General features: G+C 41.7%; 1 long non-coding RNA gene across 1 annotated transcript in view; it reads right to left on the minus strand.

Annotated features, from left to right (window-relative positions):
• Window positions 1-19485, minus strand: part of LOC103786875 (uncharacterized) — a 565497-nt gene that overhangs the window by 258178 nt on the left and 287834 nt on the right. The window contains exon 9 of the long non-coding RNA XR_008625569.2: window positions 12155-12295. This is a non-coding gene — a long non-coding RNA (uncharacterized LOC103786875). The remainder of the gene's footprint in view (window positions 1-12154; window positions 12296-19485) is intronic.

Consider the following 19485-nt stretch of genomic DNA (forward strand, 5'->3'; position numbering starts at 1 on the left):
CTTTTTTGGTAAGCTACTTTGATTCCCTAAGTAAAAGTCATTAGATAAGGCTCTGCTATGCTGTTATGAATGCAATAATCAGTATGAACCACATCATAAGAGAGAAAAGAATGAGTGGTTCCTCTTAGAATCAGTGTTTTTGGGGGTAGTAGATTTTACAATTACTCAAAATTAAACAATTTAAGTAAATTACCAGTGATTCTGGGGGACTTGGAGAGCCAGGCTGACTAAGGCTAAGAGGAGAGAAGAGGAAAAAAAGTGAATCCCTCCATCCTGGCTAACACAGTGAAACCCTGTCTCTACTAAAAATACAAAAAATTAGCCAGGCGTGGTGGTGGGTGCCTGTAGTCCCAGCTACTCAGGAGGCTGAGGCAGGAGAATGGCGTGAACCCAGGAGGAGGAGCTTGCAGTGAGCCGAGATTGCACCACTGCACTCCAGCCTGGGCGACAGAGCAAGACTCTGTCTCAAAAAAAAAAAAAAAAAAAAAAAAAAAAAGTGAATCCCCTCTTTTTTCAAAGCCTTGGATTGGTAGATGCTCATGTTTTGCCCACAAAAGGCTTCTACTTGTTGAGCTAGCTATAAGAAGGTGAAGAGTGTGGGGGAAAGGAATATGTCTACTGGGTTAACCCCCATGTGTCAAGCCTGTCCAAAATCTGCAGCCATAACTTCCATTATATCTCATTGGCCAGAACTTAGTCATGTGGCCGTCACTGTCTGAAAGTTAAAGGGGTTAGTTTTTGTTTGTTTGTTTGTCTTTAAACTAAGAATACTGTTGCTCTCAATGAAACTAGTATTCTACAGTAGGGAAAGACAGGATAATAACTAATGTGTGAATAAATAGAAGTCTCTGGATAGGAACCTCGAGATACACTTATGCTTTTTTCAGTCCTCATTTCTCATCGTATTTCTTCCTCCAATATAATACAATTCTATATTTGTATTTAATTTATTGTGCTTTATTGTCTAGGTCTTTACTCATACTAAATTCACTCTGCTAAGAACACTTTTCTCCTTTCCCTTTCATATGGCTTAATTCTTCCAATTTTTCCACTCTCAGCTTAAATGTTGCTTCCTCAAATCTGCATTGCCTTTGTTGTCCTCATCAGCATTAGCATCGTGAATATTATTATTATTAGTTTTGCTAAACACTGAGGACCGATCACTTCCGTCTATTAACCATTGGCTAGTAGTTTATCATTGAATACCTCGCTTAGTCTACACTCTCAAGGAAGAAGAATGCAGAGCCCAATGCAGGTGGCTAAATTCCAGCTCATGTTTTCCTCTTTTGAGGCTCCTATCTGGAAGGTATAGCGTCCATCCTTTACCTAATTATGGACCATTGTTTCTTCTCCATTTGTTTTGGTTTCTTTTAGAGAGGCAACTATTATACATAGATTGAATCTTCATTCTCTGACCAATGCTAATGAGAGTGCGGTTTAGGTTCCTCAGTGATTATGTTGTACAGCTGCTCTGAGTCTTGCCATTGTTCGCTTCTGAAAATGCAATCACTTGAATTCTTATCAGATCTTAGTTACAAGGTAGCAAACAAACCGACTGCTCTGCTCATGCTGAAAGAATTCAGGAGGTCTGTGTGTAGAATCTGATTTATAATCCTTATAAAATAAAGTACCATTCCAGAGTTACTAGTGCCATTGCTCAAGTCTTGCTGCTCACCAGTGTGAAATTAGAATAGTTATCCAGGACTTCAGGAAGGTGGCTGACAAGAAATACCTGGAGTTTGTTGCCCCAACAAGAAAGGACCAAGACAATGAATAAACAGCTAAGATTTGACTGGAGTATTGAAGGGAGAGCACTGGAGTGCATTGGAGGGGTGGAGACACACCAATGATTATTGGGAGTCCAGAAAAGCAGCAAGGAGGCACCAGGCCTCTTCTGGCCCCCTGGCTCAGATCAGATCGATAGGAGTCAGGAAGGATTTTTTTGTGTGTGGGAAAAAAAAAATGCCAGCCCCCATTGCCACCACAAACACTTATGGTCCTTCTACAAGAGAATCCCTAGTCCTCACAAGCCCTGAATCCAGTTTGGAGAGCTTCTGGGAATTCGTGCAGATGCATTGCCTCAGACTAGGAGCATGAGGTATGCATTCTGCACTCCCCACCTACCTGCTGGGAGCCAAGCTGCTGCAGCATGACACCATCTTGAGAACAGAGCCACCTCTGGAGTTTACCCTGCTCTGGGGGCCAGAAGCCACTGCAACCTCTCCAGCACTGGGACTCCTTTATTGTATCAAGCCCACATGGGTGGCTGAATGCCACAACCCTAGCCGCAAGGAACTAGGCTAAGGATCACCTATGACTTTGTTTCTGTACAGCAGGGATATCAACCCCTGCTGCTACACTTTCAGGCAGAGAAACCATCTGTCAGTTCACCACAGATTGAATCTACCCTTGAGCTGGCCAAACTGCTGCATGCCCTCCACAGGAGAGGCCCTGAGCCTCTGAGCAGCTGATACACCCCCAGGGTGGTGGAGTGGTTGCCCACCCATGCTCGAGACTAAGAAACAGCCCCACATCCTTCCCCTTATTCCCGCAAACATGTCCCTAGCTGGCCCAATGGTCCTGGGACCCCAATAAGGACCTGAGAAATAGTCCCACAGGCCATCCCTGGAATGCATTCCCCCAGGCTGGCCAGGAGCTATTAGCTCGTGGGCCAAACCTGAGAAATAGCCTCATGGGCCACCTTTGCTGGGTATGTGCCAAACCAACTAAGCAGCCTTCCACCCACATCTTGGGCGTGAGAAACAGCTCTGCAGGTTGCCTCTGGCAGACACACCCCCAGGCCAGCTAAGTAGCTGTGTGCCTACATCCCAGGCCTGAGAAACAGCCCTGTGGGCCACCCCAGCAGAAACACCCTCACATCAGCCATGCAGCCATGTCACAGGCCTGAAAAACAATTCTGCGGGTTTCCATTGGCAGACATGCCCTCAGGCCAGCTGAGCAGCTGTGCACCTGCACACCAAGCCTGAGAAATAGTCCCACGGGTTACCCTTGATGGGCATGCCCCTAAACCAGTTGAACAGCCTTGCACCCACATTCCAAATCTGAGAAATAGCATCATAGGCCCACTACCCCACCCAGCAGACACATCCCCAAGCCAACCGTGCAGCCTTGAGCCTATATCCCAGGCCTAAGAAGCAGCTCTGTGGGCCACCCCAGCAGACATGCACCCAGGCCAGTCAAGAAGTTGTGAGATTGAAAACTTGTCAAGTCTCAGGGAGAGACGGACATCTGGGTCTGGGAAGCTCAAAGAATCCCACATGGATTCAACCCAAACAGATCCTCTTCAAGACACACTATAGCCAAATTGTTGAAAGTCAAAGGCAAAGAAAGAATTCTAAAAGCTGCAGGAGAGAAGTGTCAAGTCACATATAAGGAAATCTCCATCAGACTAGCAATGAATTTTTCAGCAGAAACCTTACAGGCCTGGAGAAAATGGGATGATATATTGAAAATACTGAAAGAAAAATATGCCATCCAAGAATAGTGTACACAGCCAAGCTAACCTTAGGAAATGAAGGAGAAATGAAATATTTCACAGACAAGCTATACCTAAGGGAACTCATCACCACTATATCAGCCTTACAGGAAATCCTCAAGAGGATTGGATGTGAAAAGATGATAACCACTATTATAAGAACATGTGGAACTATAAAACTTACTGGTAGAGCTGATAATAAAGGAGAAAGAGAAAGAAATCAAAACTTATCACTACAGAATACCCCACCACAAAAATAAACAATAAGAGAGAAAGGAAAGAAGAAAGAATATACAAAACAACTGGAAATCGATTTTTAAAATGACAGGAGTAAGTCCTGACCTAATGAGAGGTGACAACGTGCCAGCAGCCCTCGCTCACTCTCGGTGCCTCCTCGGCCTCGGCATCTGCTCTGGCCATGCTTGAGGAGCCCTTCAGCCTGCCAATGCACTGTGGGGGCCCCTCCCTGGGGCTGGTCGAGGCCAGAACCGGCTCCCTTTGCTTGCAGGGAGGTGCGGAGGGAGAGGCGTGGGTGGGAGCGTGCAGCCCTCACAGGCCGGGGGGGATTCCAGGTGGGCACAGGCTCAGTGGTCCTCACACTTGGCATAGCTGGCCGGCACCTGCTGGGCTTGATCAGGGGACAAACTCCCTCCAGGCTGCTGGAGTGCCCAGGCTAGGTGCCAAAGTCCCGTGGTGAGTGCCAGTGAGAAGTGAAGCTGGCTGGGCTTCTGGGACAAGTGGGGACTTGGAGAACTTTTCTGTCTAGCTAAAGGATTGTAAACACACCAATCAGCACTCTGTGTCTAGCTAAAGGTTTGTAAATGCACCAATCAGCGCTCTGTGTCCAGCTAATCTAGTAGGGACTTGGAGAACTTTTGTGTCTAGCTAAAGGATTGTAAATGCACCAATCAGCACTCTGTGTCTAGCTAAAGGTTTGTAAATGCACCAATCAGCACCCTGTCAAAATGGACCAATCAGATCTCTGTAAAATGGACCAATCAGCAGGATGTGGGTGTGGCCAGATAATGGCATAAAAGCAGGCCACCCGAGCCAGCAGCAGCAACCTTCTTGGGTCCCCTTCCATGCTGTGGAAGCTTTGCTCTTTTGCTTTTCACAATAAATCTTGCTGCTGCTCACTCTTTGGGTCCACACCGCCTTTATGAGCTATAACACTCACTGCGAAGGTCTGCAACTTCACTCCTGAAGCCAGCGAGACCACAAACCCACTGGGAGGAATGAACAACTCCAGATGCACTGCCTTTAAGAGCTGTAACACTCACCGCAAAGGACTGCAGCTTCACTCCTGAAGTCAGTGAGACCACGAACCCACCAGAAGGAAGAAACTCTGGACACATCTGAACATCTAAAGGAACAAACTCCAGACACACCATCTTTAAGAACTGTAACACTCACCATGAGGATTTGCGGCTTCATTCTTGAAGTCAGCGAGACCAAGAACCCACCAATTCCGGACACGTTTTGGCAACCATGAAGGGACTTTTAATTGCCATGCAGTGAGACTTTCACCTATCACCAAGCAGTGAGTACCATCGGACCCCTTTCACTTGCTATTCTGTCCTGTTTTTCCTTACAATTCAGGGGCTAAATACTAGGTACCTGTCGGCCAGTTAAAAGTGACTAGTGTGGCCGCCGGACTAAAGACACGGATGTCAGGCTTTCTGGGAAAGGGCTCTCTAACGACCCCCAACTCTTCGGAGTAGGGAGCGTTGGTTTGCCTGGAACCAGCTTCTGCTTTTCCTGTACTCTGGGCTGAGCCAAGGGTCGACAGAGAGGAAAGCCATTGAGCTCTGGGGTCCCGACAACAAGTTGGTTGACCCTGCAGCCATGAGTGGCTCTCTCAAAGGCATGTTGCCCAAGCGAGACTTGCCCATCTAGCCTATCTATCCTGACCCTTGCCTCCTGGGTCCTAATGCCTGTCAGACAAACTTCCTCTTGCCTCTTTTCTCCAAGGCTAGTCCTGCTTCTAAAAACCACTCCCTGCCTCTGGTACTTTTCCAGTTTCTCCTCTAAGGATGATTTCTAGTATAAACTCCAGGACTCTGTTACCTTCTTTAGGCACCTGGGCTCACCAATCAGAAAGACATAATTTTTGCCCAAAGCTCCATCGTAGGAGGGACTATCTGGAATTTTAGGATCCCTCCTCAGACAAGCAGGCCTAACAAAAGCTATTCCTGAAGCTAGGATATGGGGAGCCTCTGAAATTGTATCCTTCCTATTCCTATAAGTGGGGACAAAAGGCATCACTCTTCCAACTCTGGAGATCCCTTCCCTCCCTCAGGGTATGGCCTGCCACTTCATTTTTGGGGCATAACACCTTTATAGGACATGGGTAAGGTCCCAATACTAACAGGAGAATGCTTAGGACTCTAACAGGTTTTCGAGAATGTGTTGGTAAGGGCCACTAAATCTGATTTTTCTCAGTCCTCTTTGTGGTCTAGGAGGACAGGTAAGGGTGCAGGTTTTTGAGAATGCATCAGTAAGGGCCACTAAATCTGACCTTCCTCGGTCCTCCTTGTGGTCTGGGAGGAAAACTAGTGTTTCTGCTGCTGCATCAGTGAGTGCAACTATTCTGATGAGCAGGGTCCAGGGACCCTTGTGGGTTCTTGGGCAGGGGGAGAAACAAAACAAACCAAAGCCACGGGTGGTTTTGTCTTTCATATGGGAAACACTCAGGCATCAACAGGCTCACCCTTGAAATGCATCCTAAACCATTGGGACCAATTTGACCCACAAACCCTGAAAAAAAGGCAGCTCATTTTTTTCTGCACTATGGCTTGGCCCCAATATTCTCTCTCTGATGGGGAAAAATGGCCACCTGAGGGAAGTATAAATTACAATACTATCCTGCAGCTTGACTTTTTTTAAGAGGGAAGGCAAATGGAATGAAATACCTTATGTCCAAGCTTTCTTTTCATTGAAGGAGAATACACAACTACATTTTACATCTCACAGGAGGACCTCTCAGCTTACCCCCATATCCTAGCCTCCCTATAGCTCCCCCTCCTATTAATGACAATCCTCCTCTAATCTCCCCTGCCCAGAAGGAAATAAGCAAAGAAATCTCCAAAGGACCACAAAACCCCCCAGGCTATTGGTTATGTCCCCTTCAAGCTGTAGGGGCAGGGGAATTTGGCCCAACCTGGGTACATGTCCCCTTCTCCCTCTCTGATTTAAAGCAGATCAAGGCAGACCTGGGGAAGTTTTCAGATGATACTGATAGGTACACAGATGTCCTACAGGGTCTAGGACAAACCTTCAATCTTACTTGGAGAGATGTCATGCTATTGTTAGATCAAACCTTGGCCTTTAATGAAAAGAATGCAGCTTTAGCTGCAGCCTGAGAGTTTGGAGATACCTGGTATCTTAGTCAAGTAAATGATAGAATGACAGCCAAAGAAAGGGACAAATTCCCTACCAGTCAGCAAGCCATCCCCAGTATGGATCCCCACTGTGACCTTGACTCAGATCATGGGGACTGGAGTTGTAAACATCTGTTGACCTGTGTTCTAGAAGGACTAAGGAGAATTAGAAAAAAGCCCATGAATTATTCAATGATGTCCACCATAACTCAGGGAAAGGAAGAAAATCCTTCTGCCTTCCTCAAGCAGCTATGGGAGGCCTTAAGAAAATATACTCCCCTGTCACCCAAATCACTGAAAGGTCAATTGATTCTAAAAGTTTATTAATCAATCAGCTGCAGATATCAGGAGAAAGCTCCAAAAGCAAGCCCTAGGCCCTGAACAAAATTTGGAAACATTATTAAACCTGGCAACCTCGGTGTTCTATAGTAGGGACCAAAAGGAATAGGCCCAAAAGGAAAAGGGAGACCAGAGAAAGGCCACAGCCTTAGTGATGGCCCTCAGACAAACAAACCTTGGAGGTTCAGAGAGGACAGAAAATGGAGCAGGCCAATCAACCGGTAGGGCTTGTTACCAGTGTGGTTTGCAAGGACACTTTAAAAAAGATTGTCCAACGAGAAACAAGCCAACCCCTCGTCCATGTCTGCTATGCCAAGGTAATCACTGGAAGGTGTGCTGCCCCAGAGGACAAAGGTTCTCTGGGTAGAAGCCCCCATCCACATGATCCAACAACAGGACTGAGGGTGCCCAGGGCAAGTGCCAGCTCATGTCATCACCCTCAGTGAGCCACAGGTACATTTAACCATTGAGGGCCAGGAAATTGACTTCCTCCTGGACACTGGCACGGCCTTCTCAGTGTTAATCTCCTGTCCTGGACGACTGTCCTCAAGGTCCATTACCATCCAAGGAATCCTGGGAGAGCCTGTAACCAGGTATTTCTCCCACCTCCTCAGTTGTAATTGGGAGACTTTGCTCTTTTCACATGCCTTTCTTGTCATGCCTGAAAGTCCCACACCCTTATTAGGAAGGGATATATTAGCCAAAGCTGGAGCTGTTATCTACATGAATATGGGGAACAAGTTACCCATTTGTTGTCCCCTACTTGAGGAGTGAATTAACCCTGAAGTCTGGGCACTGGAGGCACAATTTGGAAGGACAAAAAAATGCCTGCCCAGCCCAAATCAGGCTAAAAGATCCCACCACTTTTCCTTATCAAAGGCAATATCCCTTAAGGCCTGAAGCTCATAAAGAATTACAGGATATTGTTAAACATTTAAAAGCTCAAGGCTTAGTAAAGAAATGCAGCAGTCCCTGCAACACCCCAATTCTAGGAGTACAAAAACCGAATGGTCAGTGAAGACTAGTGCAAGATCTTAGACTCATTAATGAGGCAATAATTCCTCTATATCCAGTTGTACCCCACCCCTATACCCTGCTCTTTCAAATACCAGAGGAAGCAGAATGGTTCACTGTTCTGGACCTCAAGGATGCCTTCTTCTGTATTCCCCTGCACTCTGACTCCCAGTTTCTCTTTGCCTTTGAGGATCCCGCAGACCACATGTCCCAACTTATGTGGACGGTCTTGCCCCAAGGGTTTAGGGATAGCCCTCACCTGTTTGGTCAGCTACTAGCCCAAGATCTAGGCCACTTCTCAAGTCCAGGCACTCTGGTCCTTCAGTATATGGATGATTTACTTTTGGCTACCAGTTCGGAAGCCTTGTGCCAGCAGGCTACTCTAGATCTCTTGAACTTTCTAGCTAATCAAGGGTACAAGGTGTCTAGGTCGAAGGCCCAGCTTTGCCAACAGCAGGTCAAATATCTAGGCCTAATCTTAGCCGGAGGGACTAGGGCCCTCAGCAAGAAACGAATACAGCCTATACTGGCTTACCCTCACCCTAAGACATTAAAACAGTTGCGGGGGTTCCTTGGAATCACCGGCTTTTGCCGACTATGGATCCCTGGATACAGCCAGATAGCCAGGCCCCTCTATACTCTAATCAAGGAGACCCAGAGGGCAAATACTCATCTAGTAGAATGGGAACCAGGGGCAGAAACAGCCTTCAAAACCTTAAAGCAGGCCCTAGTACAAGCTCCAGCTTTAAGCTTTCCCACAGGACAAAACTTCTCTCTATAGGTCACAGAGAGAGCAGGGATAGCTCTTGGAGTCCTTACTCAGACTCGTGGGACAACCCCACAAACAGTGGCATACCTAAGTAAGGAAATTGATGTAGTAGCAAAAGGCTGGCCTCACTGTTTAAGGGTAGTTGCAGCAGTGGCTGTCTTAGTGTCAGAGGCTATCAAGATAATACAAGGAAAGGATCTCACTGTCTGGACTACTCATGATGTAAATGGCATACTAGGTGCCAAAGGAAGTTTATGGTTATCAGACAACCACCTACTTAGATACAAGGTGTTACTCTTTGAGGGACCAGTGCTTCAAATACATACATGCATGGCCCTCAACCCTGCCACTTTTCTCCCAGAGGATGCGGAACCAATCGAGCATGACTGCCAACAAATTATAGTCCAGACTTATGCCACCAGAGATGATCTCTTAGAAGTCCCCTTAACTAATCCTGACCTTAACCTATATACCAATGGAAGTTCATCTGTGGAGAATGGGATATGAAGGGCAGGTCGTGCCATAGTTAGTGATGTAACCATACTTGAAAGTAAGCCTCTTCCCCCAGGGACCTGTGACCAGTTAGCAGAACTAGTGGCACTTACCCGAGCCTTAGAACTGGGAAAGGGGAAAAGAATAAATGTGTATACAGATAGCAAGTATGCTTATTAAATCCTACATGCCCATGCTGCAATATGGAAAGAAAGGGAGTTCCTAACCTCTGGGAACCCCCATTAAATACCACAAGGAAATCATGGAGTTACTGCACACAGTGCAAAAACCAAAGAAGTTGGCAGTCTTACACTCCCAAAGCCATCGAAAAGAGGAAGGAGAGGGGAGAACAGCAGCGTAAGTGGCTGGCAGAGGCAAGAAAAGACCAGCAGAAAGGAAAGAGAGAAAGAGACAGAAAGTCAGAGAGAGAGAAAGAGACAGAGAGAGGAAGAGACAGAGAAAGAGAGAAAGACAAAGATAGGAAGTCAAACAGAAGGAGACAGAGAGGAAGAGACAGACAGAAAGTCAAAGAGAGAAGGAAAGAGAGGAAGAGACAAAGGAGTCAAAGAGAGAGAAAGAGATAGAAGTAGCAAAAAAACAAAAAAACAAAACAAACAGCATACCCTATTCCTTTAAAAGCCAGGGTAAATTTAAAACCTATAATTTATAATTAAAGATTTTCTCTGTAACCCTATAACACTCCAATACCACCTTGTTGTCAGTGTAAACAAGGGCATAGCCTGAAAGCACTGAGACCACTGACAACCCGTAGCCTTCCTATCAGAAATCCTTAACCCAGCAGGTTTCCTAACAGGGTATCTAAATCTGAAGGTCCGACCAGACATAGAAAGAACTCCCTTCAGGACAGGATGATAGATGGTTCCTCCCGGGCGATTAAAGAAAAAGACACAATAGGTATTAAAATTGCCTAATAATTGGTCTGCTCAAACGTGCGAGCGAGCTGTTTGCACTCAGCCAAACCTTAAAGTCCTTACAGAATCAGGAAGGAGCCATCTATACCAATTTTAAGTCAATATGGACTGAACAAGGTCTTATCAATAGCAAAGAATAATTGAAATCCCAAACTTACAAGGTTTTCAACATAAGTAAAGGTTTCTCAAAGTTAACAGTGTAAACATATATTATCCTAACTTCTAATCTTATGGAAATCAGACCCTCAAAGCTCAAGTCCGTCAGCGCAGAGCCATACAATTAATATCCCTACTTATAGGGTTAGGAATGGCTACTGCTACAGGAACCAGAATAGTCAGTTTATCTACTTCATTATCCTACTACCACACACTCTCAAAGGATTTCTCAGACAGTTTGCAAGAAATAATGAAATCTATCCTTACTCTACAATCCCAAATAGACTCTTTGGCAGCAGTGACTCTCCAAAACCCCTGGGACCTAGACCTCCTCACTGCTGAGAAAGGAGGACTCTGCACCTTCTTAGGGGAAGAGTGTTGTTTTTACACTAACCTGTCAGGGATGGTATGAGATGCCACCTGGCATTTATAGGAAAAGGCTTCTGAAATCAGACAATGCCTTTCAAACTCTTATACCAATCTCTGGAGTTGGGCAACAAGTCTTCTCCCCTTTCTAGGTCCAATGGCAGGCATCTTGCTGGTACTCACCTTTGGGCCCTGTATGTTTAACCTCCTTGTTAAATTTGTTTCCTCTAGAATCGACGCCATCAAGCTATAAATAGTCTTACAAATGGAACCCCAAATGAGTTCAACTAACAACTTCTACCGAGGACCTCTGGACTGACCCACTGGCCCTTTCACTGGCCCAGAGAGCTCCCCTCTGGAAGACACTACAACAACAGGGCCCCTTCTTCACCCCTATCCAGTAGGAAGTATCTAGAGCAGTCATTGGCCAAATTCCAAACAGCAGTTGGGGTGTCCTGTTTAGAGGGGGAATTGAGAGGTGACAACATGCCAGCAACCCTCGCTTGCTCTCGGCACTACACAGATAAGCCTCAGAAACATTTTGCTTAGTGAAATAAACCAGACACAAAAGGTCATAAATTATATTGTTTCACTCATAAGAAATATTTGGACTAAGTAAATGCATAGAAATGGAAAGCAAATTACTTGTTAACAAGAGCTGTATAAAAGAGGGAATGGGGAGTGACTGCTTTATGGTATAGTGTGTCCTTTCGGAGTGATGAAAATGTTTTGGACCTAGATAGAGGTGTTGCTCATACAACACTGTGAATGGACTGAATGCCACTATATTGTAAATTTAAATAGTTAATTCTATGTTGTGTGAGTTTTAACTCACATCTTTGCCAACACTTACTACTTTCTGCTTTTTAAAAAAATTCTAGCCATCCTAGTAAGTGTACATTGATAACTCATTGTGGTTTTCGTTTAAATTTCCCTAATGGTTAATGATGTTGAGCATCTTTCAACGTGCTTAATGACCATTGTATATCTTCTTTGAAGAAATGTCTATTCAAGTCCCTTGCCCATTTTAAATTGGATTATCTTTTTGTTACTCAGTTACAAGAGTTATTTACAGGCCGGGCGCGGTGGCTCACGCCTATAATCCCAGCACTTTGGGAGGCCGAGGTGGGCGGATCATGAGGTCAGGAGATTGAGACCATCCTGGCTAACACGGTGAAACCCCGTCTCTACTGAAAATACAAAAAATTACCTGGGCGAGGTGGTGGGCTCCTGTAGTCCCAGCTGCTTGGGAGGCTGAGGCAGGAGAATGGCATGAACCCCGGGAGGCGGAGCCTGCAGTGAGCCAAGATCGCACCACTGCACTCCAGCCTGGGTGACAGCGAGACTCCGTCTCAAAAAAAAAAAAAAAAAAAAAAAAAAAAAAGTTATTTACATATTCTGAGTACTAGACATTTATCAGATATGATTTCTCTAATTCTATAGGTTGTTTTTACTTTCTTAATAGTGTCCTTTGATGCACAGAAGGTTTTAATTTTGATGAAGTCCAATTTATGTATTTTTTCTTATGTTGCTTGTGTTTTTGTGATACCTAAGAATCTATTGCCAAATCTAAGGTCATGAAGATTTTGGAGCATGTGTTCTTGTACTGTTTCCCAGTGCTTCCAAATTGGATTAACTCCAGTGGTAGCTGCCTTAATATTTAACATATTACTGGCTACATTCCTTGTCTTTGTGTTTCACTTCTCACTTACCTCCTGATTTTCTCCACACCTCCAAAATAAACAACTTGCACACGAGGGCATTGGCTCAAAGTCTGATTCTAGAAGAATCAGATCTAAGCTTCTAGAAGAAGCTGATCTAAGATTCGAGCCCAGGATTGGGGCTCGACGTCTTTAACTCAAAACCCCACTGAAATTTCATCATATTCTTCTGGCATTCAGCATTGTAAAAAAAAATGATGCAATCTGTTCTCTATGCAGGTGTTGTAAGGCTCCTTTAAAAATCCATAAACCAAAAATGAAACTGTGTGTTCATATTAAGTGAAATTTCTCATTATTTTTTTTCTAGATTGTGGCACTACCTTTTTCTTCTCCACATTTGATATGCCAAAAAGCAAGATTACAACAAATTTAGTTTAAAGATCTAATTGGTTTTTATTTGCAATTCTAGAATTGAGCAACATCTCAATCTATAAAATGGAATAGATATTCTAATGAGCTGAGCAGAAGATGTTGGCTTTATAGTCAGAGAAAAGGCTGAAGAAAGCAGAAATAAGGAATGAAAAATAGATTTGGTCATTTCAAAGTTGCTTTCCTCATAGAGTTAAAACAAAGGGAACTTTCTTATCATGCCAGCTCATGTAAACTGGGTCCTTCTGATTGGTTATTGTGACTCTCCTGATTTTCTGGAAATCTGGCCCATTTCAGAGTTCAGTTTAAGTGGCAGCTAGCACTAAGAATTCTATTCTGGTTTGGTCTGGTGTGCTGGGACCTCATACAGGAGCTTAGTCCAAAATAATGGCCTCTCTTGAATTTCTTTGAAATGTATTTTGGCCTTAAAAGGTTTTATTATATATTGTTAACCATTGCTTTTCCAGTTTTTAAAAAATCATTTTATAGAGAAAGAATTATAAATAAACTGAATATTTAAATTTTGCCCAGTATCATTCTTGTATTCATTTTCTGCCACAGTAATTCTACTCTGAATTGCTTCTAACAAGAATTTTAAGCCTAGCATAGTTTTGGTTCGAGTACATTTATTTCTCCTCTGTTAGACATTTCTCATCTTATATTTCACTGTTTATCTCATGTAATCCTAATTTATCATATTTTGCTTAAAACATGAAAAATTTATTCTAAAAACTTCTATTTTGCAGAGCAAAACCTCTGTAGGTAGACTCGCTGCTTAATTATTAGAACTATAGTTTCCTTTGTTTTAGAATTGATATACAGGCCCTATGCTTGCTGTCATTTTTATTTTCATTCTTCTTCAAACAAAAGTAGCTTCATTCAGATCAACACAATGCCAACAAGCAAGTGCTGCTCTACTTTGAACTTTATGAGGTTCCCTTCTCAAATCTGAAGCTCAAGGGAAAGCTAATTTTTATAGGTCCAAGTAAAATTTATAGTCCTTAACCTTAACTTATACTTTTTAGACTGCTACCCCAGGCTGAGGTAAGAGCTTCTCTGGCCCCATTTGCTTGCTTTCTAACAGTGAGGAGGTGTTTTTATCCCAAGTAATATGAAAACCCACAGGCTTTTCCTATCTCTTTCCCTTCCTCTTGCTTAGTGCTGATTTCACAAGATAGAGAATATCACTATTATTCCCCCGTCTCTACCATGCTCCACCTCAAAGGACTTGCAGTTTTAATCTGTAATGTATCTGGAAAAAAAAAAAAAACAGTTGCTATGTTTGAGTATGGGGAGGAATCAAAGGGAGAGTGAGGAAGGTTGGTGGGATCTGAGAGGTGAGAAATGTCTGACAAAGTTTCCTTTCCAGAAGTTTGCATATGAGTTGATTTCTTATTCTGATCTGTGTGGATTGTGACGGGGAATTATTTCCTTCTAGAAAAACCTCTGTAGAGTGTTGGTTGTCTTTAGCTTTAGTTTGTCTCATTTCGGTGCATTTTTTATGCTTCTATCCATAGGAAGTTGGAAAGGGTCACATCCCAAACCTGAAAAGCAAAACCAAAGGCTGCATATGAAACTATGAGGTTGTGTGTCTGTGTTTGGAAGAAAGTTGGAGGTGGATAACGTGTAAGGACTTAAATAGAGTGTACTTTGTTCACTGCTGCCTTCTTCAGATTTGAAGATCACAGATGGGGTTTGATAATGTGGTGCCCCAGCCCAAGAGAAGACGACAATAAAATAATGCAGGAGGAACCTAAGAGCAGCTAAGCATGCCTAAAGTAGGAATATATTTCTAGCTCATTTCTTCCCCACTCATAACTATTGAAAAGCAGCTGGCTGTTTCTTTAATTTAATCCTTTGTCTATCTTAGAGTTGACAAAGCAGGTTCTATTTAAAGGAGCCTTTTACATTTTCAAAGGAGAAAAAAATGGGGTGGGGGTGGCATATTATATGAGGAAACTTTAAAAACTCTTCACAAAATATATATGTTGCAGGAGAAAAGTATCAGGGGAGAACCAAATGAGTTCGATGTTTCCTTGTTTCTGCAGTCTCTTGACCTGAGTTCTAATCCTGAATCACTGCCACATGACCTTGGCAGGTCATTTCATTTGTTTGGATCGCAGGTACTCTTCTGATCTTCTGGAATTCTTCCTGGGGTTTTAAATGTGTATATCTTCCACTCTGAATTTCCTCCTGTGACCTGCCAAATTCACAAATAACACGGGAGAGGCTGTCGCACTGCATTTAGTTCTGCAGGATCACCAGCATGTGGGTGGATTCAAATCTATGATCTTACTATTTCATTTAACCCAGATGCTGCATTTCTTCTGCTTTCTCAGCTTAAGTGAGGTAGACTTGGACTGAGACGAACTGGCTTCATCCCAAACTGGAGAAGACAGATACTACCTGGCAAAAGCAAATATCTGGAGGAACAGACAGTTTGTCCCTTCTATTGAAAGCACATGTCTAGCTTTAGCTGGTAACCTCTTCAGTCTTAAAGCTATATTGAATTCATAATCAGAGCACTGGAAGAGACAGTAAGAACTCATCTCTTGTGTTCCTTTGACTGTTGTAGAAAACTTCTATTTTCCCAGATAAATTGGTAAACCATCCATCCACCTTTGATTAGCCATTATAATGCAAGCAACATTTGACATAGATGACCCATATCAGCAAATAACCCATGAGTTCAATATATTAGACCTTGAGATGTATTATGTTATTTTTTTCCCCATCAGCTTATACTTCTGCTAAGGAAAAAAGAAAATCTGCATATTTCATCCAAAGATGACTACTACTTTTTCACATTTTAATATCTCTCAAATTAGAATGCATTTTACAATTGATGTTTTGTCATAATTTTTATTAGCAGGATCTTAGAGGTGATGTTATTAATATGTTAAAAATTATTACATCTTAAAGTTGATAGTGTCTTAGATTATGTTAAATATGGAAGTTGTAATTTCTTGCAAAGCTTTTGTCTTGATAGTACATGGTATTGAGGAGGCAATAGAAAGTAAACTTAGGAAGTGAACTTGAGAATTAGAGATTAATTAATTTAAATTACCATTTAAATTAAATGGTATGTGTTTGCCTTATGTCTTGCCTGTGGTCAGCTTTTTGAGTGCAGAATTTAACTGCATACTTTACTTATTCAATATGGTACCTTATTTATTATGAGCATTTTTATCTACATTGTCATAACACAAATACGTAATCATTCATTGTGAGAGAACAAGATCACTGTAAAGAAAAGAGAAGAAGCTAGCATTAAATTTCCAACTTACTATTTGTGCTGACCAAATTTATACAACAGCAATCTTTTGCATTACTTTATATAGGAATTTTTCTATGATAAACCAAAATATTAGGAAAATTCATTAGGTATATCTGTAATCAAGAATCTCTTATGCCAGTGATTTTCAAACTTGGTTGCACATGAAAAATCACTAAGAAGATTTTAGAAAATACCTGTGAAGTCTGGACTCCATCACACACTAAATTAAAGCAGAGATTCTGGGAGTAGGGTCCTGACATTTTTAAAATACACTTCTCCAACAATAGAGAAAATGAACAATTGTATGTGAACAAATTGGATAATCTAGATGAAACGGACAAATTCCTAGAAACACATAACCTACCAAGACCAAATCATGAAGAAATAGAAAATCTGAATAGACCTATAGCTAGCAACGAAACTGAAGCAGTAATAAAAAACCTTCCAGCAGAGAAAACCCTAGGACAAGATGGCTTCATTGGTGAGTTCTTTCAACCATGTAAAGAAGAATTAACATGAATCCTTATCATGTTTTTCTTCAAAAAAATTGAAGCGAACATTTCCTAACTTATTCTATAAGGCCAACATTACCCTGATACCAAAGCCAGACAGACACTATAAGAAAACTACAGACCACTATCTTCGATGAGTAATGAAATAAAAATCCTCAACAAAATACTAGTAAACAAAATTCAACTGCATGTTAAAAGGATTGTACCCCATGATCAAGTGGGATTTAATCCTGAAATGTAAGAGTGGTTCAATATTTGAAAATTAATCAATACAACACATCACATCAACAGAATGAAAGGAAAAAAATAACATGACCATCTCAATTAATACAAAAAAGGCCTTTGACAAAATTCAACACCCTTTCCTGATAATACACTCAATATTAAGAATGGAAAGAATTTATCTAAACATAGTAAAGTCCTACCTGAGAAAGTCACAGCTAACACTATGCTCAATCATAAAAGACTGAAATATTTTCCTTTAAGATGAGGAACAAGGCAAGCCTGCTTTCACCACTTCTCTTCAACACAGTACTGGATGTCCTAGCCAGAGCAATCAGTCAAGAAAAAAATGGCATGGCATTTAAATTGGATAGAAACAACACAATTATTATCAGTCACAGGCAACATAATCTTATATGTAGGAAACCCTAAATATTACAAACAGACACACAGAACAGCTAGAACTAAAAAATGAATTCAGCAATTTCAAAATCCAAAATTAACACTCGAAAGTCAATGGCATTTCCGTAACAATATACAGTCCAAAAAGGAAATTAAGAAAACAATTTTGCTTACAATAACATCAAAAATAATAAAATACTTAGGAATAAACTTAACCAAATAGATGAAAGACTTGTAGAGTGAAAATTACAAAATGGTGCCAAAGGAAATTAAAGAAACGAGTAAGTAGAAAGATATTCCATGTTCATAAATTTGAAACATTAGTATTTTTAAGATATCAATAATACCCAAGGCAATAAAGAAAATGTGGTACATATACATGGTAGAATACTATGCAGTCATAAAAAAGAATGAAATCACATTCTTTGCAGCAACATGGGTGGAGCTGGAGGCCATTATCCTAAGCAAATTAACACAGAAAAACAGAAAACCAAATACTGCATGTTCTCACTTATAAGTGAGAGCTAAACATGGAGTACACATGGAGACAAAGAAGGAAACTATAGATACCAGGGCCTACTTGAGAGTGGAGGATGGGAAGGATTGAAAAACGACCTATCAGGTATTATTCTGGTTCCTCAGGTGACAAAATTGTCTGTACACCAAACCCCCATGACATGCAATTTACCCATGTGACAAACCTGCATGTGTACCACTTGAACCTAAAAGTTGGAAAAGAAAAACAATACCCAAAGCAATCTATAGATTCAATTCAATCACTATCAAAATCCAAGAATCCCAAAATTCTGTTTCATACAGAAATAAAAATAAGCCATTTTAAAATGTACATCGAATTTCAAGGAACCCCAAATAATCAAAACCATCTTTAAATTGTAGAGCAAATGTGAAGGTCTCATACCTCCTGATTTCAAAACTCACTACATACCTACACTAATCAAAACAGTGCAGTACTGGCATAAAAACAGACATATAAATCGATGGAGTAGAATAGAGCCCAGAAACAAACCCTTACAATATGTAGCCAAATGATTTCAACAAGGGTGCCAAAACTATTCTGAAGTAAAAAGTTTTGTCAGCTGATGATGCTGGGTAAACTGGATATCCACATTCCAAAGAATGAAGTTGGACCCTTAACACCATATACAAAATTAAACTCAAAATTAATCAAAGACCCTAATGTACAAACAAACTATATAACTCTGAGAAGAAAACATAAGGTAAAAGCTGCATGACATTAGATTTGGCAATGATGTATTAAATATAAAACCAAAACCACTAGCAACAAAAGAAAAAACAGATAAATTGGACTTTGTTAAAATGAACAACTTATGTGCTTCAAAGGACACTAACAACAGGGTGGCAGGGTGTGATGACTCACACCTGTAATCCCAGCACTTTGGGGAGCCAAAGCAGACAGATCACTTGAGCTCAGGAGTTCAAGACCAACCTGAGCAACACAGCAAGATCCCATCTCTACCAAAAAGAAATTGGCCAGTTGTAGCGGGGTATGCCATGATTATGCCACTGCATTCCAGCCTGGGAGATGCAGTGATACCCTGACTCAAAAAATATGTGTATCTTAACAACAGAGTGAAAACGCAACCCAAAGAATGGAAGAGAATACTTGCAAATCATGTATCTGATGAGGGGTTGATATTCAAACTATATATTTAAAAAAAAACTTTTACTCAGCAACAACAGAAAAAGCCAACCTGATTAAAAACTGAGCAAAAGACTAGAATGGATATTTCTCCAAATAACATATGCAATGGCCAATAAGCATATGAAAAGATGCTCTATATCACTCATCACTAGGGAAATAGAAATCAAAATTATAATGAGATAACACTTCACATTCACAGGATGGCTATTTTTTTAAATTTAAAAACAAAACGGAAAATAATAGGTGTTGGTGAAGATGTGGAAAAATTGAAGCCTTTATTTATTGCTGGTGGGAATAAAATATGGTGCAGCTGCTATGGAAAATGATATGATGGTTGCTTAAAAAGTTAAATTA

This window comes from Pan paniscus, chromosome 5 (genome assembly GCF_029289425.2).
Source record: "Pan paniscus chromosome 5, NHGRI_mPanPan1-v2.0_pri, whole genome shotgun sequence".
NCBI classification, from domain to species: Eukaryota; Metazoa; Chordata; class Mammalia; order Primates; family Hominidae; genus Pan; species Pan paniscus.